The sequence below is a fragment of the Ochotona princeps genome, chromosome Y, assembly GCF_030435755.1.
Source record: "Ochotona princeps isolate mOchPri1 chromosome Y, mOchPri1.hap1, whole genome shotgun sequence".
In the NCBI taxonomy this organism is placed as follows: domain Eukaryota; kingdom Metazoa; phylum Chordata; class Mammalia; order Lagomorpha; family Ochotonidae; genus Ochotona; species Ochotona princeps.
Window position 1 is genome coordinate 10,851,526 of NC_080866.1, and position 25,669 is coordinate 10,877,194.

The 25,669-nt window shown below is 41.2% G+C and overlaps 1 pseudogene; it reads right to left on the minus strand.

Annotated features, from left to right (window-relative positions):
- The window catches only part of LOC131478753 (histone-lysine N-methyltransferase PRDM7-like), a 179,296-nt pseudogene extending 154,039 nt beyond the window's left edge, over positions 1-25,257 (minus strand).
- Positions 25,258-25,669: the final 412 nt, after the last annotated feature.

A 25,669-nucleotide genomic window follows, 5' to 3' on the forward strand; every position in this document is an offset into this window, starting at 1 on the left:
CTCCAGCTGAGTAGAGCAGTGGGTGCTGCCTGAGTCACCAGCTGCATGCTGCTCAGAGTTTGTAATCTACAGCCCTGAGCTGGGTCAGAAGGCTTTGTGGGCCAGCCCTAGTGCCAGGCCCCTTCCGCTGCGGCACCCTCTCAAAGGCGTTGCCCCACTGAGGACTTCTGCCTCAGTGCTGAGCCGATACACTCTTTCAGGGCTTAAGATTAGCACCGCAAGTGCCTCTGCTGCTCGAAACTTGAAATCCCCAACCCCGGGCTGGGTTGGAAATTTCTGCGGGCCTCAGCACCACCAAACTCTGCTCTCCAGAATTCCCACTCAGAAGTGCTGCTCCACTGAGAGGTGCAACACCGCTTCCCGCCACACGGCAGGCAGACTTTTCTGAGCGGGCTGCCACTGGGAGAGCCTGTCAGGTCGATTCCGCTGAGCCGGCTCTGGTTTGGGGTCTCCAGCTGAGCCTGGCAGGGTGTACTGCCTGAGTCACCAGCTACTTGCTGTTCAGGGTCTGTAGATCACAGCCCCGAGCTGGGTCAGAAGGCTTTGTGGGCCAGCCCTAGTGTTGGGCCCCTCCCCCTACAGCTCCCATTCCAAGGCGTTGCCCCACTGAGATTCACTCTGCCGAGCCGCACCTCGGCTCTGGGTCACAGGCCTAGCACAGTGGGGGTTTCTGCCTCAGTCCCAAGCCGAGATTCTCCTTCAGGACTTGAAGTTAGCACAGCAGAGGACTCTGATGCTTGAAACTTGAAATCCCCAACCCCAGGCTGGGTGGGAAATTTCTGCTGGCCTCAGCGCTGCCGAACTTTGCTCTCCAGAAATTCCCACTCAGAAGCGCTGCTCCGCTGAAAGGTGCAACACCGCCTTCCGCCACTGGGCAGACAGGCTTTTCTGAGCGGGCTCCTGCTGGGAGAACCTGTCTGGCCCATTCCACTGAGCCGGTTCTGGTTTGGCCTCTCCAGCTGAGCCCAGCAGGGGATTCTGCCTGAGGCAGTGGCTGTTCACTGCTTCGAATTCACAGCCCTGGCACCTATATGAAGCTACTTTCTCAGTTGCACTTTCTCAATGGTGGAAACGGAGCCCTGAGAGGCACAGAGCTGTGAGGGGCGTGCAGCCGTGCCCCTACTAGTTTGCTCTTCTGCCCAGGTCGTGAGGTTCTGCTGAGTGTTGCCCAGCCTCTGGAGCTCAGGCTGAGCCCAGCAAAAGGATCCACTGGATTCTCTAGCAGCCAGTCCAGTGTTCGGAGCTGAGATGGGGATTTCTGAGCCCCAGTCCCACAGCGCAGCTCCAGTTCCCTCTGCACTCTCTCAAAGCTGCTAAACAGTTGGGAGGAACGCTTCTGGGAAATCTCCCCTGCTTGTCCTCCACTTCCGCAGGGGATGATGACCCCTATGATCAGTCCAGTAGCCTCCTCTTGGGGCTCCTGCCCTCCAGTGGACTGGTGCTCCTGTCGGTGTGGGCGCCTATCCTTCCAGCCACCTCTGTTTTCCCTGGAACGGTTGAGACTCTGCCTCCTTACCCCTGGCTGGGATCGTGACTCACCAGGTTTCTTGCTGCGTGCTGTATTTTCTTTCCCACTTTTTGTGGCTGTTCCTTCACGCTGTGTAGATCTTCTTGCTTTAGTGAACTCCAGTGACCTTCCCGCTCTTCTCCCTACAATTTTGGTTTACCTGGCGTGTTTCTCTGCTGGATCGGTTCCCCTCTTTCCCTACTCCACCCTACACCAGCTTTCTGCGATAGGCCATCTTTTTCCTATCCCCCACCCCGATGATTTTCTATCTAACAATTCCACCATACTTTCCTGTGAACTCTAGTAGTAGTCTTATGGTAGTCTGCATTCCCTTGTGCAGATAATAGTTTGATGTGCCCCAATATTCTCCTGACTTCCTCTCTTACACTTTGTATCCACTTGATACTCATTTCTTCGATTAAAATATCCAGGATTCTATTTACTAACTGGAAAGAAAGCGTGCATTTTCCTTGTCCCAGGATACTAGCATGTATCTACAGATTTTTCCCTATTCAATATGATATTGAGCTATGTGTGTTGAAAGCATTGCTCATTTTGAGAAACATTGTTCATTTCCAACTTTGCTTTATGTTTTCAGCACAAAAGCCTATTATATTACAACCAATGTTTTTCCTGGGTCTATTGAGTTAAGCAATGCTTTCATTCGTTTAATAGGTTGTAGTCTTGTGTAATATTTATTGATCTTATATAGGAATAATCGTTGCACAACTTTCATACATTCTCTAAGTGGGTAGTGTTCTTAGTGAGATGAGGGATATGATTAGCTAGCATTTGTTGAGAATTTCTTTTGATTAAGGTTTATGTGGCATTAAGAGATCATTTATTAGTTACTTTTCTGATTATCAATATAGGTGTGAGCTTATCTTATTCATTTTTTGTTGCAAGTTGTGACTTGCTGTGTTGTTACATTCATTCACTTCCAGGCATGTTTCAGTTTTCTTTTGATATCTGCCATGGCCTGTTTTTCTTCCAGGAGCATGTTATCGCAGTTCTCTTTCTTTGCACACTTCCTACAGTTTCATTAACTGTTGATTCCTTTTCATTTAATGGTGGTCACAAAGTAAATAGTCTACATTTCAGTTTTCACAGTCTTAGGTATCTTTTTCCATAGTATATACTATTTCTCTGGTTTTTGATGTGTGTGTGTGAGTGTGATGAGTGTGAGTGTGATGAAGCTGAAATATCTAAATGTTTGACTATAGTTGTATTGAATCCTTTGTCCTACTTTGCATGTATTAAGAAATGCTTTAAATAAGGTGGTGCCATGATGTTGGTCCATATATACCTTCTGAAAGAATTTCTCTATATTGAATATTGCATTATCTTTTACTGAAACACATCTTCGTTTCTTCTATGATTTTTTTCTGATATCTGAATGACTGATGTCCGTTTTTCTCCACTGACATGGAATTTCTCTACCACTATTTCACTCTGTATCTGTGTATTTCCATTGGTGAGTTGCAATACTTAGAGACAGCAAATGGACTGTCTTATTATTTAATACGTTAGGTAAGTATAATCTTTTGGTTTAAGACTTTAAGGCCATTTGCATATGGGTTTATTATTGAAAACTAACAATCTGATATTATCATTTTTCCATAAGCATTTCAGTACCTAATTTGTGTCCTTTGCACATTGATCAGGGAGAATTTCTTCTCACATTCTTCTCGCGAAATGATTGTAATTCTGCATTGTTGAGTACAGCACTTGGTTAATTGTTACTTGTGTCAGAATAGGTACTGGTCATTTCCTCAAGTTGCTGATCATTTTGGATTATTTTCCTACCTGATTTTCATTGTGTTTTCTTTTTGCATTCAACTGGCTGCCATAGATGTGGGGTGTAATTTTTGAGCTGGATTTTGTTTTTTCCAGAATCTAAGTATTGAAGGGGAAAGATGACAGTCTAAGGTGCAGACAGGTTTAACTGAAGGAGAATCATAAGTGAGGGTGAATCACAAAGGGCAGATTCCAGGAAAAGAAATCTGGCCAAGAGCAGTGGAATACCTGGAATCCCCTGCATGCAGCGGAAGTGACAAGAGCACAGCAGCACAGCAGAAATCAGATATACATGTGGCAGTCAACAAACAGGCATGCCATCCAAACTCCAGGGATAGTCAAAACGTCAGCAGCAGCCAGGTTAGAGATGAAATTCACTGGGAGCTTAGGAATTGAAGACAGAAAGAGAATGGTCATTCTCTTGATGCACTTGACTGGATATGAGCAGTCACAGATGGAAAAGGTCATTTGGTATATTTGGCATGCACCTTACATCGTTTGGTTTCACTTTTGTTAGTTTATATCATTATTCAGGTGTTTATAAATTTTACCCAACTTCATTCCAGTGTGTCTTGTGTGATAATCTCTACTACACAGATGCCTTTCTCTCTGGAATGTTTCATCCTTACTGTTAAAATTTCTACAGGTGCTCTCTATTTTATGCTATTTGTATATATATACAAAGGTATGTAAACATAGACAAAGCTGTGTTTCTTACCCATTTCTTAACCTATTTCCTATTGAATTTCACTATTTTCATCTCATACATTCAAAAATCTTTGGAATTTGAGTTTTGTGTTTTAGTAGTATAATGCATTTGTTGTGGTCAAGACATAAAATGGCATATGGAGAGAAGTGCACTAGGCTGATAAGATGGGTGCCGATGATACTTGAGAACAGTCTTCCTACAGTATCCACAGGGGCTGTGTGACCTGGAGATTTCAAAGTGTGAGGCAGAAAACTGGAGTATGATTTGAGTAACTGTGTAGGAGTCATTGTGTGGTGCAGACACAGCGTAGACTTGTAAGCTGATTCACTATGTGTGGGCACTAGTTCAGGGTTGTTAGCGTGTGCACCACAGAACAAGAGATAACACTAATAGAAAAAGCATTCATGAAATTGAAGATTATGACCGATGTATCAGCGAGTGTTGTCTTAAGGGTTGCAATATCACTTTAAATGGGCACCTTCACTATCCATCGTCAGGACCCATGCTATAGGATCAATTCTTGCAGAGATTCAAAGTGCTGTATCCGAACTCAACTAGCTGCACAATCTGAATTCAAATTGAACTGTACGACTTAGTACTACATCCTTCTAACAATAATTTGTTGTAACCCATGAAATATGTGAAAATCAAATACACAATAGTATTTGCACATGTCGTAAGATCCAGTGAAAATCAGTAAAAGTTTGCATTCTGCAAGAGATACAAATGAGACAAAGAAAGATTCACCAGTGGCTTCTATGTGAAAGACACAAACAGAGATAAAAAAGAAAGATGTAATTTGTCTAATGGCAAATTAATCGCACATTAAATATCGCCAGATGCTTATTTTGATTGGTAACTGATCTCTAAGCCATTAACTTCTGGACAGAACACATTTCTAGTGTCTTCCTTTCGAATAATTCTGTTGTGATGGTAGAATGAATACTCTTTTGCAGGATTGTTTAGTAACTTAGTGAGGCTCCATAGGTAATGTTGAGTTGTTATTCATATTCTTTAAAACCCTGCCAAGATACAAAACATAAAGTTATTGTCCAAGTTGTACTTTGTGTGTTATCCACATTAGATTCAGGTGGCTAAAGAGTCCCAGGAGTTTTCATAAGCTTGTTTGATAATATACTGTCATGATTTTGCAGTCTGTATCATGTGGATCCCTTACTTTTTCAGTATTATTTTTCAGTAAGTAGTGTAGGATTTTGCAGTATAAATCACATGGATCCCTTAAGTGATAAGTGGAATTTTCAAGCGCTTTGATTTGCAGAAATAAACTACTTTCCTCCATTTAACATTTAGGGGATGATTTGCAGAAAGAAACTACTTTCCTCCATTTAACGTTTAGGGGATGAGTAAAGCAGGGCTGGCTTAGAACAGTGCATGTGGAATGTGTATAGTTACTTCTCACGTTCTCGGTAATAAAGACAACGGACAGATTGTGGAAGTTTTCACCATAACTTTCAAATTAGTAAATATTAAATACTAAGAAAATCTCTTCCTCTTGCAAAATTTAATTCTTTTCAGTCACTGTTGTCTTTTGCTGTAAGATCTCTTTGTGAAAAATTTCTTCATTGCCATTAAATATCCTTCATTCTCATCCCACATCCCTATTTCAATTTGGGTCTGCCTATTACTTGGATATTTCATATAAAGAAAACCCTCATCTTTCACGTCCTACTGCTCTATTTCTGAGTCAGATCCCTGCTAACGAGCATGGGAAGGCAGCAGATGATGACTCAAGCCCTTGTGTCCTTAAATCCACATGAGAGAACTGCAAGGAGCTCCGGGCTCCCAGTCTCCTTACTGCTCAGCTCTGGACATTGCAGTGATTTGGGGAATGAAGCAGTACTTCAGAGACGTCTCTGGCTTTCAAATAAGTAAGTTACACTTTAGAAACAAAGAAAAACACTTTACATTCAACACTGAAAAAGACAAATGAAAAAGAGAAAAAAATATATCTAAACAGCTACTCAATTACAAGGTTTGCAGCTTTCCAGGAAAGACACAAAGCAACACTCAACATCCTTTCATAAGGAAAAGATACACAGAAAATACAGCAGTAATGCACACCAATCAAAAGAGTCAAGAACACTCCTAACACAAATTAAAACTTCAATAAAGCACGACAGAAATAGAAATTCTCACTCATTGCTGGTGGAACATGTAATAGTTTGCTGGTTTGGAAGAATATTAAGCAGTTTTTCCCAGTGTTAACCTGAGTCTCAGCATATTCTCTAGCACTTCGGAAACCATAAATCATAAAACTAGAAAAATAGCTTTGAAGATGGCTATCCAGATAACATTAAAATGTGGTAGAATTGAATTCATACACCAAACAACATGAGAAATTGCAATGCCCTTCAATAGATGGGAAAATGACAAAATCTTTTTAGTGGTTGTGTAGTGTTCTGTGGAGTAGATGTTCCACATTTTCTGTTAGATGTGCTAAAGAAAGAAAATACCAACTAAGTACAAACAGACCTTCATTATGCAAAGAGAAGTCTGTTCCTGGGCCTATCTCTTGTGGCAATGGCAAAAGACAGAAGAAAAGACAGAAGCACTGTGAATGTTACTGAACACTCTCCAGCAAAGGAGCAAAAGCCTCTACTACCCACAAAGTTAACTGAGGAAGACAAGAGAGAACTCATTATAAAATGCCTGACCAACAACAAGAAGCACATACAAGAGTTCAAGGAATTTAAGGAATATGTCACACAGGAAATAATGGCAATGAATTAAAATAAGAACACAGTGGAGCAAATTAAAAGCAAAGAGGGGAGTATCAAAAATAGAAAGAATGAAGCAGAAGAAAGAATGTTAGAATTGGAAGATATTTTCTGTCACCATGAAGAAATAAGAAAAAAAAAAAAAAACCTGGAAGCAGAGATGGGTCAAGCTAAAACAAGTATTCAATAATTAAAAGACATGATTAAAAGGCCCAACATGAGAGTTATGGGAGTTCCAGAAGGCACAGAAGGAGAAGTTGGGATTCAAGCTGTATTTAATGAAATGATAAAGGGAAACTAACCTAATCTGGAGACAGAATTGGAAAACAATATACAGGAGGGTCACCAAACTCTCAACAGGGTTGATTAAAAATGAACTTCACACCAATACATGAAAATCGTGCTCTCTTCATTTGAACAAAAAGGAAAAAATCCTTAAGTGTTCACCTTTAAAGAAATGAAGTGACCTATACAGGAAGCACAATCAATCAATCAGCACAGCTGACCTCACAGGGCAAACACTACAGGCCAGAAGAGAATGGAATGACATATTCCAGATTCTAAAAGCAAACAAGTTCAGCCCAGAATAATGTACCCTGTAAAGTTTTCCTTTGTCTTTGAAAATGAAATAAAATTCTTCCACAATAGAGAAAAACTTCAAGAATTTGCCTCTTCTAAACATGTCCCACAAATGATACTCAAAGAAGTTCCCATGAAAGTCAAAAGGGGATAGCAACTACAAAATGCAAAAGCAAATGTGGAGAACATCCCACTAAAAGGCTAACAGAAGACTCACTCAAGGAACAACCCATCGCTAAAATGACAGGACCAAACTGCCCCTTACCATAATAATGCTGAACTTAAATGGCCTAAACTCATCAGTCAAATGGCATAAATTAGAGGACCAGATCAAAAAACAAAATACATCAATCTGCTGCTGACAAGAGACACATCTCACCAACAAAGATCAGAGGCAATTGAAAGTGAAAGGATGGGAGAAGATATTGTAAGTGAATCATAAGGAAAAATGTGCAGGGGTAGCCATTCTTATGTCCGACGACATAGGCTTTGATGTGAAGAACATTAAAGACATAAAGATGGACAACACAAAATGATCCAAGGATCCATTCGGCAAGAAGATCATCATAACAAATGTATATGTGCCAAATGCCAAAGCATCTAGCTATGTGAAACAAATATTAATGGCTTTAATGGAAGAAACAGACTCCAAGATGATCATAGTGGGGGATCTTAATACCCCATTAGCATCAATGAACAGATCAAGGAGACAGAAACTAAGGAAAGAAATAGCAGAACTCACCCAAACTCTAAAGCAAATGGACTTAGCTTATATCTCTCAAACAGTCCATCATACAGACAGAAAATAAGCCTTTTTTTTTTTTATTCAAAGCATGGAACTGTCTCCAGAATTGACCATGTTTCATGCCACAAAATAAGCCTCGGCAAATTTTAAAAATTAAATTTATACCAAGCATCTTCTCAGACAATCTTCGACTGAAGCTAGAAACTAAGAATTCAAAACACCAAACAAGACTTGCTAACACATGCACACTAAATAATATGTTACTAAATGAGTAGTTGGTTAGTGAGGAAATCAAAGGGAAATCAATGTGTTGCTAAGAGAAAAGTTCATTTCAATCAGTGCTTATGTCAAGACACTAGAAAAGCATCAAATAGATCGTCTAACCTTACAGTTCAAGAAGCTAGAAAAACAACAGCAACTCAATCCTGATATTAGAAGCAAGAAAAAAAAAACAACAAAATAAGGGAAGGAATAAGCAAAAAAGAGATAAAAGAACTAGACATAAGACAATGAATCAAAGAGCTGGTTCTTTGAGAAACTTAACAAAACAGACTCCCCACTAGCCCATCAGGAACTATTACAAGCAACTATATGCAGCAAATCACAAGATCTAAAAGAGATGGATAGATCTTTGGACACATACAATCCAACAAAACTGAATCAAGAAGCAATTAACAACCTAAGTAGACCTATCCCATTGCATTGAAATTGCGTCAGTAATTAAAGCCCTTCCAACCAAGAAATGTCCTATACCAGATGGCTTTACTGTTGAACTCTAACAAATGTTTCAAGATGAACTTTCCCCAATTCTCCACAAGATTTTCCAAATAATAGAAAGAGAGACAAATCTTCCAAACTTTTTCTATGAATCCAATATCACTTTAACACCAAAGCCAGAGAGAGAAACAACAGAAAAATGAGAACTACAGACCGATATCCTTGATGAACATAGATTCAGAGATCCTCAACAAAATGCTAGCCAACCAGATCCAACGACACATCAGATCATTCACCTGGACCATATGGGATGGTTCAACATCCACAAATCAATAAATATGATACAGCACATACACAAATCAAAAATAAAAACCATATGATCTTCTCAACAGATGCAAAGAAGGCATTGGATAAAATCCAACACACTTCATGCTGAAACTCCTAAGTAAGAGAGACATAGAAGGAACATTTCACAACACAATCAAAGCAATATACGAGAAAACCAATGCCAGCATCATACTAAATGGAGAAAGATTGGAAACCTATCCACTAAAATCAAGAATTAGACAGGGATGACATCTGTCACCACTACTCTTCACCATAGTATTGGAAGTCCTTACCAGAGCCATCAGGCAAGAAAGAACAGAATTAAAGGAATCCAAACTGGAAATGAGGAACTGAAATTGTTGCTACTTGAAGACTACATGATTCTCTACATACGAGAACCAAAGACTCAGTCAAGAGATTGTTGGAACTCATTAGAGATTTTGGCAGACTAACAGGACACACAAATACTGAGCACAAGTCAATGGCACTGCGTACGCAAACAATTTCAAGGCTGAGAAAGAAATTGTAAGTACAGTTCCCTTTAACGTAGAAGAGAGCAACCTTAAATGCCTTAAATGGGACTACATCAAACTAAAAAAATTCTGTGCAGCAAAGGAAACAATTATCAAAGGGAGGAAGTAACCAACAGAAACAGAGAAATATTTGCACACCACACAAGTGATAGGAGACTAATATCCAGGATTTACAAAGGGCTACAGAATCCCAGAGACAATAAAAAGCAAACAAGCAAACAAGCCTGTAAAGAAATGGGCAAAGGATTGAGCAGACATTTTTCAATAGAACAGACTCAAATGGCTAACTGACATATAAAAAGATACTCAGGCTCTCAAGCCATCAGAGAGATCTAATTGAAAGCCATGTTGAAGTACCAGCTAACTCCAGTGAGACTGGCCTACACTCAGAACTCAAGTAACAATACCTGCTGGCAAAGATGTGGAGAGAAAAGTAGTCTCCTTCACTGCTGGTGGCAGTGTAGGCTAATGCAACCATTGTGGAAATCAGTATAGAGAGTGCTTGGAGAATTGTAAACAAGTCTGCCATATGATACAGTTCTCCTGCTCCTACGAATATACCCAATAGGGATGAAATCTGCATATTTGAAGGGGATCTATAGGCCTATATTTGCAGAAGCAAAATCTACACTGGCAAAGACATGGAAACAATCCAGATGTGCTCCCAAAGAAGAACAGTTAAAGAAGCTGTGCTGCTTCTACTCCATGAAATAGTATTATCTATTAAGATGAACAAAATTATGCCATTTACAACCAGGTGGTCCCAAGGAGAGTCCATTATGCTCAGTCAAATATATCAATCCCAGAAGAGCAAATACATAGTTCTCATTAATATTAAGAAACCATCATGGAAAGTATAACTTCAATGACCTGATCCATACTGGTTTTTATGTGTTTGTTAGTTTGTTAGTTTTTGACTATTTTATTTATATTTTTTTGCTGCATCCCATCTTTTAATGTTTTAGAACTCAGTTACATTTATCCCAGATACATTCTTTTCCTGACTGGACAATAAGATGCTGGACTCAATGATTGGTATATGCTTGCAATGGGGGAATCTCAACTGAACTTGAACTGTGGTTATGCAACAAGGTGTAGGAATCCACCATGGTTGGAGGGTTTGGGGAGTGGTGAGGAGAATCCAAGTACCTATGAAACTGTGTCACATAATACAATATAATAAATCAATCAAAATTAATAAATAAATAAAAAAGAAGCCATCATGGAAAGTATAACTTCAGTGACCTGATCCATATTGGGTTTTATTTGTTTGTTAGTTTGTTAGTTTTTGACTGTTTTATTTATTTATTTATTTATTTATTTATTTATTTATTTATTTATTTATTTATTTTTGCTGCATTCCGTCTTTTGATGTTTTAGATTTCAGTTTCATTATCCCAAATACATTCTTTCCTTTATTTGAATTCCTCACTGCCTCGTGGATTACATGGTGGCATCATTTTTCCCAAGAGACTTATTTTTGATAAAGATTGGTTAATTTTTATTGCAAAGTCAGATATACAAAGAGGAGCAGAGATATAGAGGAAGATCTTCCGTCTGATGATTCATTCCCCAAGTGAGTTCAAGGGCCAATGCTGTGCTGATCCAGAGCCAGGAGCCAGGAACCTCCTCCATGTCTCCCACATGGGTGCAGGATCCCAAAGTTTTGGGCTATGCTTGACTGCTTTTGCAGGCCACAAACAGGGAGCTGGATGGGAAGTGGAGCTGCCGGAATTAGAACCGTTGCTCATATGAGATCCCGGGCACGCTCACGGTGAGGACTTTAGCCCCTAGGCCACACTGCTTGGCCATAAGAGACTTTCGCGTTTTTTTTTGTTTGTTTGTTTGTTGGTTGGTTTGTTTTGTCACACTTGTGTTGTTTAATCAGTGGTGGTTTTTTCATGGTGTTGTAATTGCTGTGGTGATTCCTGGTTCCTGTTATTCTAATTCATACCAGTATTTGACTTTGTTTTATGGCTTCTCATTTATGGAAATGAGGGGAACAATGCAACATTCATTCGTGCTTCCAAACAAAAGGTGGGCTCCCAATAAAATTGTTGGAAATATGTAGACAATGGGTTGCTGAACTGTTTGACATTGTCTGCACCAGCAATGCTTGGGCACACTTCAATAAGAGACTGATGCAATTATGACATAATTATGGAATTATCTGGAAGTTTTTGTTGTGCTGTGTGGTAGAATCCCAGTCTATACAATATTGAACCACAAAATTCAAAAATTTCAAAAAATATATACAAAAAAGCAAAAGAATCAGCTAATGAGAAGTACAATGCTCAAGAGTAAAAGCAGAGACCAAATCACAACATAGATAACTGAAGACTCCCCTGCCAAGGAAGAAAAGCCTTTAGCTCCCTCCGTGATAACTGAGGACTACATTGAGAAAATGGGCCTACAGAATGACAGTGGCAGAAGAATAATCTCAGAGTTCAAAGATATTTCTTATTACAATGGGAAAACAATTAAAAGGTGGAAGCAGAGCTGGGTAAAGCTATAAAAGGAGAAAAGGTATTTAAGAAGTAAGACACACTATTAAAAGACCCACATAGAAGAGTTATAGAAATCCTAGAAGGTGCAGAAAGAGAAGTTCTGCTTAAAAATGCATTCAATGGGCCAAGCAGCATGTGCTAACAGCTGGGTTCCTCATCTTGGTGGCGCCCGGGGTCCCGTGTGGGTGCTGGTTCTAATCCTGGCAGCTCCACGTCCCATTCGGTTCTCTGCTTGTGGCCTGGGTAAGCAGTCAAACACAGTCCAAAGTTCTGGGATCCTGCAGCCATGTGGGAGACCCAGAAGAAACACCTGGCTCCTGGCTATGGATTGACTCAGCTCCAGCTGTTGCACTCACTTGTGAAGTGAATCATCGGACGAAAGATCTTCCTCTCTGTCTCTCTTCCTCTCTGTATATCTGACTTTGTAACAAAAATAAATAAATCTTTATCAAAGAAATGAATTCAATGGGTCTGGCATGGTAGTCTAGCGTTCAGAATCATCATTTTTCATGCATCAAGAACTCATAGGACACTAGTTCTAATACACATGACCTGACTTACCCTACAGCTCCTGGCTTGTGTCCTTGGAAAACAGTGAAGGATGGCCCAAACCATGCTATGCTGTACCCAGACTGGAGACCTACAAGAGGCTCCCGGATCCTGTTTTCAAATCAACTCAGCTCCTGCCATCACTGATGCTTGGGAAGTGAGTCAACAGGCAGAAGATCTTCCTCTGACTCTCCTGCTCTATATATTTGACTTCCCAATAAACATAAAATAAATCTATTTTAAACAACAAATTCAATGAAATAACAAATGAGAAATTTCACAAACTGCAAAAAGAATAGACATTAACATCGAGAAAGGGCACAGAACACCCTACAGGTGTTTTGATCAAAACTAATCTTGACCACAATGCAAGATAATCAAGCTCTAGTCAATGGAACACAAAGAAGAAATCCTTCAATGCAGTCGAGAAAAAAAAAAAAAAAGATCAATTGACATATAGAGGAAGTACAATTAAATTCATAGCTGATCTCTCACAGCAGACTATAGGCCAGAAGAGAATGGTGTGATATATTCCAAATTCTGAAAGCAAAGATTGTGAGTTCAGGATAACATCTCAGCAAAGCTTTTCTTTGTCATCTTCTCCTAGTTTGGGATTTTTATTTATTTTCATTTTTGGTGATTTTTTACATAGGTGATAAGGATGAATAGGGTCAAGGGCTACAGGACAATGGGTGAGATCACAATTTCCACGTTCTCTCTTTTTTTCTTTTATTGCTGAATCTGCAGGAAGGGAGTAGTCAAGGAGAGAAGTCACATTCAGCCTCCTTTATTGACAAGGCAGATAGAGAGGAGGAAAGACAGAGATCTTCTGTTCAATGATTCAGTCTCAAAGTGACCACAATGCCCAGATCTGAGCCGATCTGAAACCAGGAGCCAGGAGCTTCTTCTAGGTCTCCCATGTGCATGCAGGGTCCCAAGGCTTTAGGCCATGCTCGACTGCTTCCCAGGCCACATACAGGGTGCTGGATGGGAAGTGAAGTGGACCACTGGGATTAGAGCCAGCACCCATATGAGATCCTGGCCTGTGCAAGTGAGGACTCTAAGCTACCGTGCTGTGCCTGGCTTTGTTTTGTAAAAATGAAGATTCTTCCACAGTAAAGAAAAAAGAATATGCCTTGACTGCTCTCCATGAGCCAGCATGCAGGTGGAGCAGTGGGCAGGCCTTCCAAAACCAGAGTGTCTTTGGGAGGAAGAAATGTCTTTGCTTTCACAATATGCCTTATACACAAATTGTCTGGTTCCAATTCTATGAAATCTGTGAGATTGTTCGGTGCACAGCTGTTAGCTAAGAGGAAGGAAATTTACAACTGACAGTTCAATCATAACATGCACTTTGCCCCCATGGCGATTTTCTGGTTTCATGGCCCCTACAGAAATGAGCATCAGGATTATTTAGAAGGATGAGCAAGTGCATGGAAAGACGCTGCATGGAAATGGAAGCCAAGGAAAAGAAGGGAAATAAGTAACAAAAAGAAATAGTGTTGGCCTATGCAGAGGGAACCTGCTTTGCAGAGACTGAAAGGAGCATGTGTAGTTCTTGTCCACGTTGGAGGATGTTCCTGGTACTCAGTGACGTGCCTTGGGAGAACACAGTCATCTCCATGCTGAAGCCTCATGCAATTAAAATGTGACAGTTCTCCTCAGCATTCTCATTCTGCAAAATCATTCTGGTACTGGGTCTGTGAGCTGATGTTTACCTAATAGAATGAATTGCCTAGCGAAATGATTCTATCAATGAATACATGATTGTCCCATGACTTACTTTAGGGTGGAGATAGAACGTTGTAGTAGTGGGAGGTGGGGGGCAGCCTCATTCCATGACTGTTCGGAGAATTTCCGCCTCACTCACCTTTTGCTTCCCAAATCACTGAACCCTAATCTTCTTTGGCCATCAGCCTCTGTTACCCACACCAAGATTCAAAAACTCTACAATTCCCCACCTATGTAGCCCTTTGAGAATAGCTAGTAAGATGAATGAGTGTATTAAAGGAACTGCCTGAGAAGAGAATATTGAACACCAACCTATGAAAAAAAAGGTCCTGGATCTATGATAATGTGGTGATTGCCAAGTGAAATATTCCGTATTACACAGAACACTGAATCCTACAGATGACACTACTATTACATATGATTGTATTAAACGTTACAAAGGAAAAAGCCAGAGTTTGATGAAAATGTGAATGGATGTCTAGATGGGTCCAGAGGCAAGGTCCAAACCTCAACAGTTTAAGAAGAAATTCCCTAATCAAATATTTAAACTGAACTTCAAAGGATCAATGAGTACCAGATGAGTAACAGTTGCTCTAGTGGTTAAGACACTGGTGGAGGGGTCAGCACTGTGGCCACTACCTGTACCTTAACCTGTACTTTAAGCCATTACCTGTGATGCCCACATCCTGCATGAGCATGGGTTGGAGTCCTGGCTGCTCTACCTCTGATCCATTTCAAATAAATATTGGTAACAAAAAATCATTGAGACATCATACTCCGTGTCAGAGTTCCTTCAGTATGACACAGAATGAATCATCCAGACAGAAAGCCAATAAACCTAAATTCAAGTCAAATCATGCTATCCAGCAGATGGGCTTCACAGACAGTTTGCATAATATTTGACCTAATATCTACAAACTACACACTGTTCTCACCAGCATTTGGAACCTTTTCAGAATTAGACCACGTATCATACCCCAAATCGAGTCTCAGCAAAAGTCAAAAGTATTTTCTCACCCTAACCATTGAAAAGCTGCCATGTAATACTGTCCAAAGCTTCTCTGGGTAGCCAAATGAGTACTGCTTCCCAAGCCCTTGCACGACCTGAGAAATTCTCCACTTAGACCTGGAACTGGCACCAACTCATCTGTAGTTCTGTGCAGCCAATCCTGGGAGCCACTGGTGTCCCTGTACTGGGTGTAGCATCTGTGTAGATGGATTCATAATTGTAGTGTGTCTACCCATGACTGGTCAGGCCCTGAAACTTTGGACCTTTTCTCACTGTTTCTCCCCAGCCCCATCAGACACAATATGAATTCTCTACCCTCAGACACACCCAGCCAGCAAATGTTACCTGGGTCCTTGCAGTCTCAGGAGCATCGGCTTCTCCTATAATTAGCATATAGGAGAGAAACACACATGAATATGTGTTACTCATGATCATAGGCACATACATACATATGTCATTACAATTCCCTGACATGCACACAGGTGCACATTTCCATGACACCCACATAGTCATGCAAACACCTACATGTAAGTGCACCATACATCTGTTGGTCTTCAACCCTGAGGGTATAGAGCCTGGAAACAGCAGGTGGAGGTACCAGAAGATGCCATTTCTTGCAACAATATCAGAGCCAAAGTCAAAGAGAGGCCATCATGCTTCACTGGAGATAAGATTCCTCTCCTAAACCCAGTGTCTGTTTAACAACAGGTTTCTCTCCCACAGTCTGTGAACAGATCCGCCTTTCATATACTCAAAAGAAATACAGGTTTACAGCTCCATGAAGTCTTAAGGAAACCTGATCTAGAACCTCTGTCTTAAACAGTAATAGCAGTGGTGGCATGTAACTTGGTCTTCAGGTGTGTATGCAGACAACATTCATTAGCATGAAAAAAACAGGTTGGTGAAAGATGTGTCTAAGGGTCACAAGTCAACATCCCCCCAAAATCTCAGCAACACTCCTCTGTTCTCTAACCCATTTCTCATGAGAGTGGAAACGTGCTTAAACATTTCTTCGGTCTGTACACTGTTGGAGAAACTCATGACTCCAATAGCTCAAGACCTCTCTGAACTAAATGCTGCTGGTTTGTGTTGGCTGTTAGATGATTTTATCTCTCTTTCACTCTCCTTCTCCACAAACACGCTGCTTCCTCCCACATGTGTTCTCTACTACGCTGCTGAGTGTAGTCTCAACCACACTCCCTGAAAGCATATGGCTTCTACCTTCTGTGTCCTCTGGTGTGTGATGAAATGTAACTTCTGTGTGAAAACCCTCCTACACTCCCTTCAAATTGAGAGCTTCTCCCTTGTGAGTCTCTTGGTGCCTGGTGAGGTGTGATTTTTGTGTGAAGCATTGCCTGCATTATTCACAATCATTGGGTTTCTTCCCAGTTTGCAAACTCTCTGGTGACAGATAATAATCTGTGACATATCACTGATGCCCTACAAACAGTTGCCATACTCAGTCCCTACTCTGTTTGGGAATGCTACCTCTCACAGAAGATTTGAATGCTTCCTCTGCATTCACTGCCTAGCCTCTTGTGGGATCATCCTCTTTTTCTCACTCTCACTCGAGGCCTCCAATGACTTTTGGGTGGAGGCTGGAAGAAAAAAAGAATTGCCCTTATTTCTCCCTCTGCTTTTTTGTTTTTGAAATGGGTTTGGAATTTTCATGGACCTCTTGTCCTTAACTGTGTCATGGCAACTATGTGGATCAGATGGTGCCCATCCCCTTGAGAATGGTTCCCTGGTTACAGGAGCTGTCTTGCAGATGTTTCTGAGAAGTCCCAAGAGCAGTAACTAAGGATGGCATGTCAAATGAGGGACTTGTGACTGAAAACGACAAGCGAGCATAGGTAACCAGGATGGATTTCTGACTACATTGTGTCTTCCAAAATAAGATGGTTTGAGGTTAGGACAGATACAGAGAAACAGCCTGGCTACCTGCTTTCACTTGGGTTAAGCCTGTCCTACTATTTGTTCCTCATGTACTAGAAACAGCTGGCATCCACCAAGTGATCCTGTGTGATACGTCAATTATCTTCTTTTTTTTTTTTTAATTTCTATGACAGCTTTAGAAATCCAAAAGGTCTGTATCAGCAGATCTTTTCACAAATGAACCAGTCCAATGCAACCCAACTACCATTCTGTAGTTTCACTCTTAGACTACCTTCATAGCTTAGACCTCAGGGACCTCTACCACATCTGTTGAGGATGTCCTCTTCATTCATGTTTCCCTGTACTTCTCTGTCCCCCAAAGCCTTCACTTGGATCCCTGGCACTTTGTCTGAAAAGTTACTTAAGGCTATCTTTTTGTGTTGAAAAGAACTCTGATCACTCAGGGTAGAATTTCCTTCTTGACACTCTTTATGAACAGGAAGAGCTCTATGAAGGAAGAAGCCACACAACAGGAGATCCACAAATTTGGAAGACACATTTTGTTTAAGATGAGCACCTATGAGTAGATCTGTGTTTCTCAACCCAAAATAAGTGCAACTTGATGTTTTGTGTTACTGCTCTGGCTAGGCAAGGGACAGTAATGCCCGTTCCTGAGTCTGAGACAACCTAACTACCACTGACTCATGCCTACGCCAAGGATTGCTTTTCCTCCCTGTCACACAAATCATGTGAAAGACTATCGTCAGGTGTCATGCCTCTCTGTATTGACCAATCTCAGCGTTTGCCTATTTTCCATGCATTGGACCTTCCCACTTCCAAGATTACTCCATCCATTGACTGACTAGCTCTCTGACCCCAATTTCAGATACCCACTGCCCTCTGATAGGTTTACACATAAGACTCTATCAACCTCAGTGAGATGACCCAAATCTCCACAAGAGTCTTTTTTACTCAGGAAAATCTAGACGGGGGAAAACAGCGTGGTGGTGAGGTGCGTTAAGCTTCAGACTGCAGTGCTGCCAGCCTGTATATATGATTGCTGGACTCGTAGCTATGCTGCTTCTGAGCAACCCCCCTGAGAGTACGTCTGGGAAAACAGCAGACTATGGCCTTAGTTTGTAGATGCCACTATGTGCGAAACCTGAAAGAAATTCTTTGGCCCTGACCTAAATCTGGTCCAGCCCTTGTTGTTGGGGCTATTTGGGAAATGAGCCAGCAGATAATGGATTTCTCTCTTCCCTGTTTGTAGCTTTTCAAGTAAATAGAAAAGTCTTTCTAAAGAGGCAAACAGACATGAAAACCAGACCTATTCTGAAACACTTGGCTGTGCTCATACTCATATTTCACTCAATTGTATTATTCAGCAAATCTCCATTTCCATGGACAGTCTTAAGCACAAAATTCACATGACAACATCGCATTGAAACAATGACTAAATAGAAACATATGGCTTTTTTTTTTTGGAGGGGGCGGGGAGCATGGAGAAAATGTAAAATAAACTGTTCATGATCCAGAGGGAACTTCCATAGTAGAAGAGCTGCAAAGTGACCAAGACCTTGTTTTTTGTGTTGGGCCCTCTCCAAAGGGGGTGTTGTGGGATACTTTTGTGCACCAAGTATTTAACAAGTAAAAGAACTAAATGAAAACGGTATCAATTGTACCCAGGAGTCAAAGACATAAAAAATGGGTCAGGATTTGGTTACACTGGTTTAAGTCACTGACTATGACACTAGTATGCCGTAGAAGCATTAGATTGAGCTCTGGTTGCTCCATGTTCAATCTCCTGTGTGTTACTGTACCCAGGGAAAGAGCACAAGATGGTTCAAGTGCTGAAATACATGGGAGACCTAGATGCATTCCAGACTCCTGGCTCAAGCCAGAGATAGTTTTGGCAGGTGCAGCATTAAATCTAATTGCATTTATATATGTATATATATATACATATATATTATATTACATATTTATATATATCATATGCAGATACATGGTTGGTGTAGAGACAGAGAGGAAATCTTCTGCCTTTTGATTCACTCCCCAGTGGCCACAATAACCAGAGATGTGTCCATTCAAAGTCTTGAGCCAGGAACTTCTTCCAGGGTCCCCCATGTGTGTGTAGTATCCCAAGGCTTGAAGCCATCCTCACGTGCTTTCCCAGACCACAAACAGGATTCTGGAAGGGATTTGGAGCAGTCAGGACATGAACCGGCGTCCATATGGGATCCCAGCATGTCCAAGGTGAGGACTTTAGCCATAGGATGCCATACTATGCCCTAGTGCAGCTTTTGGGGAATAAAACAGTAGGTGGTGATCTCTCCTTTCTATCTCTCTCTATCTCTGTGCTTGAGTCTCTTATAACTCTTCCTTTTATTTGATAAGTAAGTCTTTGTTTTTGCTAAATGGAAATCACATTTGAATTGAACTTTGGCAGCACTTACAATACATTTGACTCCTTAGAGTTGAATCACAAATATTCCCAAGGGGACTCCTTTGCTTATTTCAACACAACAGTGCTACTTACCTCTCACTGTTGTGAGCTCTTCCTTTTTCTTCCCTTCTTTTTCTTCTCGTTGCTTCCCTTGATACCCAGCTTCTGGCCATACTCATCCCCATACCATATTAGCAGCTCACAGCCTGGTTTGATGACCTGGCAGGTGCGGTAAAATATCTGCCTGTGGTACTGGAAGGCCACCAAATTCTGCTCCTCATCATTGCGGGCACAGTTCACATATCTGGGGTGGAGATAAATGCTGAGTTTGAATGCTCTGTCACGTTCAAATCTCGTGTGTTCTGTAATAGCCTCCACCCTGCTTGAATCCCAATTCTGCAAGAGCTCTCCCAGAAAACATACACCTCTCTCATGAGATCAGTGAACTCCCAGGTACAAGTTGTAGATACAGTGTTCATTGTGATAAGTATGCTTTCTTCCTTCCTTCCTCACTAGTCATCCTCAAAACTCAAGCCCACCTTACTCCCACCTTGACTGCCATGAAGCACACAGAGTTTCCCTAAACTCCAAATTTCATTCAGTTTTCTGCTACAGAATTGGATGAGTGGACACACTCCTTACATCTAGCTTTCCACACATGCTCCACACCTCAGCTTTCCCAAAGGCAATCCTTTGGAGTCCTTTCTCTTGGATCTTTCTCCTGGATCTTGGGAGTCCAAGATCCAGATCCAGAAATGTAGATGAGTCTTCATTGTTTCTTATCCTCTCACAGAACTGCTCACAGAAACCTTTGTCCAGATACAGCTTCCTTCTCTCATCCACATCCCAGGTTTGGTTTTGTTTTGCTTAATTGATAAAGTTTAGTGTTTTATTTTTATTTGAGAGGCAGAGAAGCAAAGAGGACAAGGGGAAAGAGACAGAGATGCCAGGAGAACGGGTGGAATGGGGACACAGAAAGGACACAGTGGCAGGCAGGAGCTTCAACCAGGTCTTCCACGTGGGCACAGAGGTCAAAGATTGAGGACATTCTCCAAAACTTCCCTGGATGCATGGGGAAGCCACTGGTTTGGCAGTAGAGCAACCAGTACTTGGGATGCAGGCTTCACAGTCACTGCCTTAGCCCACTGCTTGTCAATGCCTGTCCCCAGAACCCAGCTGTTTACTCTTTTTTTTTTTTTTATCTTTCACTGTCTCATCGATTGAAGGTCTTATGTCTGAAGTTGTTCTGACAGTGTATAATTGTCAAAAGACTAAGAAACATTACTGCCAGGCACCAATTTCATGGAATCTCCATGTATTTAGGAAATTTTTGACACTGGAAGGGCTTAATCAATGCTAATTAGAGAAAGAGTGAGTCTAATGACCCCAGTTGATCTAGATTCCTCAAGGCCCATCTTTGTGTTCTGTTTATTAAGCATAGTGATTTATGTTATGGTAAGAAAGCAAGAATTAACAGCATCAAAGATGAAAAAGGCAACATAACAACAGACACCGCAACCATTAAGGACATAATTAGAAATTACTACAAAGCGCTGTACTCCAACAAATCAGAAGACCAACAAGAAATGGAAAAGTTCTTAGGCTCACACCACCTGCCAAAACTTAGTCCAGAGGCAGCAAACGAACTGAACAAACCCATAACTGAAGTAGAGATTGAATCAGTGATTAAAGATCTCCCATCAAAGAAAAGCCAGGCCCTGACGAAAACGCTACAGAATTCTACAAAACATTCCGAACACAACTAACCCCAATCCTCTACAAACTCTTCAAAACAATAGAAAAGGAAGCAACCCTGACAAACTCGTTCTATGAAGTCAACATTACCTTAATCCGAAAACCAGACAGAAAACCAACAGAGAAAGAAAACTACAGACCTATCTCTTTGATGAATATTGATGCTAAGATTCTCAACAAAACCCTAGAAAATAGAATTCAAAAACACATCGGACAGATCATTCATTCAGATTAGGTAGGATTCATCCCTGGAATGCAGGAATGGTTCAACGTCCGGAAATCCATATATGTGATACACCACATCCAAAAGCTGAAAAACAAAAATCACATGATCATATCAATAGACGCAGAAAAAGCTTTCGACATAATCCAACACCACTTCCTGCTAAAAACCCTAACCAAGGTAGGCATTGATGGAATAAACCACAACATAATCAAAGCGATATATGAAAAACCCAACGCCAGCATCATACTGAATGGAGAAACACTGGAACCCTTCCCATTGAGATCTGGAACAAGACAGGGATGTCCACTTCCTCCAATACTATTCAACATAGTCCTAGAGGTACTCGCTGAGGCCATAAGACAAGAAAAAGCAATCAGAGGAATCCAAATGGGACACAAATCAAGCTCTCACTGTACACTCTCACCATACACTAAGATCAAATCTAAATGGATAACAGATCTAAACCTACATCAAGAAACCTTCAAACCTTTGGAAGAAAAGGTTGGAAATACTCTGCAAGATCTGGGGGTAGGTCCATACTTCCTAAAAAGGACACCAAAGGCAATAGCAATCAAGACCAGAATAAACAAATGGGATTTCATCAAACTAAGAAGCTTCTGTACAGCCAGGGAAATAATCAACAAAGTAACAAAGTAACCCACAGAATGGGAGAAGATATTCACGCACTACATAGGTGATAGAATATACAAAGAGCTACAAAACAACCAAAATGTCAAAACAAACAAGCCACTCAAGAAATGGGCATGGGAAATGGGCAGACACTTCACAAAAGAACAAACCCAAATGGCAAATAAACATACGAAAAAATGCTCAAGTTCCCTGGCTTTTAATTGATTGGGATGATACTCTGCTGGCTCTGCCTGCCGTCCAGAGAGGGTATGCCTAAGAAGCCGTTGAACTTGGCTGGACAATAAGATGCGGGTTTCTATGTTTGGTATATGCTTGCAATGGAGGAATCTCAACTGAACTTGAACTGTGGTTATGCAAAATGTGGAGGAATCCACTATGGTGGGAGGGTTTGGGGAGGAGTGGGGAGAATCCAAGTACCTATGAAACTGTGTCACATAATGCAATGTAATTAATGAATAAAAAAAAAATAGTATTTATATAGAATATGCTTTTAGAAACAGGTCATGACATTCACAGGTCATTAGAATAAACATGAAAGAGGACATATGATGCAAAAGTCACGGAGGAAAGTAAAGGAGAAAGGAAAGAGATCTAGTCTTGGTGAGAAATATCCTGTATAGTTGTAACATGCCATGGCTCTTACCTCATCCAGTTGGCCAAAGAAGTATCCTTCCCATCCACGTACTCATAGCTGTTCCTGCCCTTGGCTATCTGAGTTTCAAAAAAATAGGTTAATACGTTTCTGAAATGGGTGCAGTTCAGCAGAATTATTAACAACTCTATCCTCATGTTCTGTGACATTACATGACTCCGACACATGTTGAGACTTTACATAGTGTTGGTACACATTTATTCTGGTTTATTTCCCTACAGTAGAAGCCCATAGAGGAGATTGCCACTGCTTTATTTTTAACAGCCCAGTGATTTTCTCTAGGCTAATATTTATTTATTTTTTGGAATTATTTATTTTTATTACAAAGTCAGATGTACAGAGAAGAGGAGACAGAGAGAGAGATTGGAAGGTCTACCATCTGATGAGCCACTCCCCCAACTAACCACAGCAGCCGGTACTGTGCCGATCCGAAGCAGGGAACCAGGAAACTCTTTGGGGTCTCCCATGCAGATGCAGGGTGCCAAGGCGTGGGCTGTCCTCAACTGCTATCCTAGGCCACAAACAGGGAGCTGGATGGCAAGTGGAACTGCTGGTATTAGAAAGAGTGCCCAGTTTTGATCCCAGCAGGTTCAAAGTGAGGACTTTAGCCACAAGGCCACGACGCCGAGCCCTATGCTAATCTTTACAGCCTGGCTGATCATGTTGGCTCAACTCATGCCATAATGTGTAGAAGGACACATGAACCAGTCTCATGCTAGGCAGGAGAAAAGCCATCAGACTGGAAAGGGATGTGCTTCTTACCTGCCAGCTGTACCCACTGTCAGCTTCCTCTTCCACTTCTGTGATCTTGCCCTCAAAAGGACCAAAGTGCAGCCCCAAAGGCAGATCAGATGCTTCATTAAATACTCCAAGCCCAGCTTCCGGAATGCTCGATGGGCCAACTCGAAGTCCAGTGGGCACACTGAGGAGAGCACGACTAGGATGTCCCTTTTCCACTGGATTGTCCTTTAGAAACACGGGGGGTCCATGAGCAGCACAGCTCTTCAGGAAGCAGATCTGACACTTCTCACAATCTGGAGATGAGAGTGGAAGGGATGAGGAACATATATCAAACGTTGCTGGCTATAGAGAGCATCAGAAGCAGCCAAGTGCTCACATCACTCAGTCTCAGTCTTGCACCCCAAGTTACCAGAAGACAGAATGATGTAAGACCAAATTACAAGTGGAATTTCAATTCAGACTATGGGATTTTTCTTTGTGGATGTGCCAAAGGGTCACTTACACAGGTAGTCATCATCCTCAGTCTCACTGAACTCTTTGTATGTCTGACTCTTTCTTCCTTTCAAGTTGTACATCTGAAATTCTTCATTCTCATCCTTTCTTCTGAGTTCTGAGATGGAGAGACTAAGTCAGTGAAGTTATCAGTTCTTTTGGGTTTAATGTTTCAAATAAAATAAAGGGCTTTCAAGACAAGGAAAAACTGCATGGACATTTGTTTTTCATTCCAATCTCTGGTTTTAATTCATTTCCCCTGAAGTTTGAATATCTGTTTATTTAAACAGCAAAGAAAGACACATCTAGAGATTGACACAGCAGTTGAGAGAATCAGAGTATACAGAAGGCAGAGAGAGGTGGGTGGGTTCACTTTTTGAGTAACCTGGATAGCACCCAAATCAGTCTCAGATCAGAAAGCTTTATTCAGTTTTCCCAGGGGGTTGTAAGACCTCAATCACTTATCTCCTCACCAAGTGTTACTAAGTTGTATATCAACAATTTCCTAGAGTCAGAGATAGGGTCAGTTCTGGAACCCAGGCACTCTGCCATGGGAAACAGGCATATTAACTAGTATCTTCACTCCTAGGACAACTGACTTCCTCTCCATGAAGTGTCTGCATATAGGCTAAGTAACCTGATCCCACTATTTTTTTTTTTTTAGATATTCCCTAAAGAGATTAAAATGTAATCATGTTTCTAGAGGCTCTATTTATTTTGTGTTGAGTGTGACCCAAGCATGCAATTGCATCCCTCACAGCTTGACCATCCTCATCAAGCTTCACCTTCCTTGGGCTTCCTAGTGGGCCTAGAGAGACAGCTCCTGAAATTATTTTCTTACCAAGTTTTTGTGTAGAGTGCTGTCCTGAGCTGTTTGATTCCTTAGGATGGAACACTGCTTTCCGGCCCTTCTTTGAGCCAGTTGTGTTTAGTAAATTTGCAGTTCCTGATGATTCCTTCGTACTGATTTCATTATGTAAAGGCCCGCTGGACTTTCCCTTTAATGAGAAAGTAACATTTTTTTAAACTCATTGTTCAGTGCATTTGTCCTTTGGGATTGCAAAGTGTTTTCAGGTACATGGCATTCTTTAAAGTATCAGCAAACATGCGAACATATGAGGTGATTGAATACTGAAGGGAAAAGCAGTGTCTATGTTTCTAGTGTATTTGGGGATAGATCACATCATTTGAGGCTGTTTCTCTCTAGATGGTTTTCAATTTCCTCTGCACAAATGAAAGTGGAAAAGGGGAGAACATTTAGAAAGATAATCTGGAGGACAATATTAGTGAAAGCAGGTTGGTAGGGCTTCTTTAGGAAAGTATGTCTTATCAACCTGTGGACCGTGAAGGGAAAATATAGGAAAGCACAGACAGGATGAAATA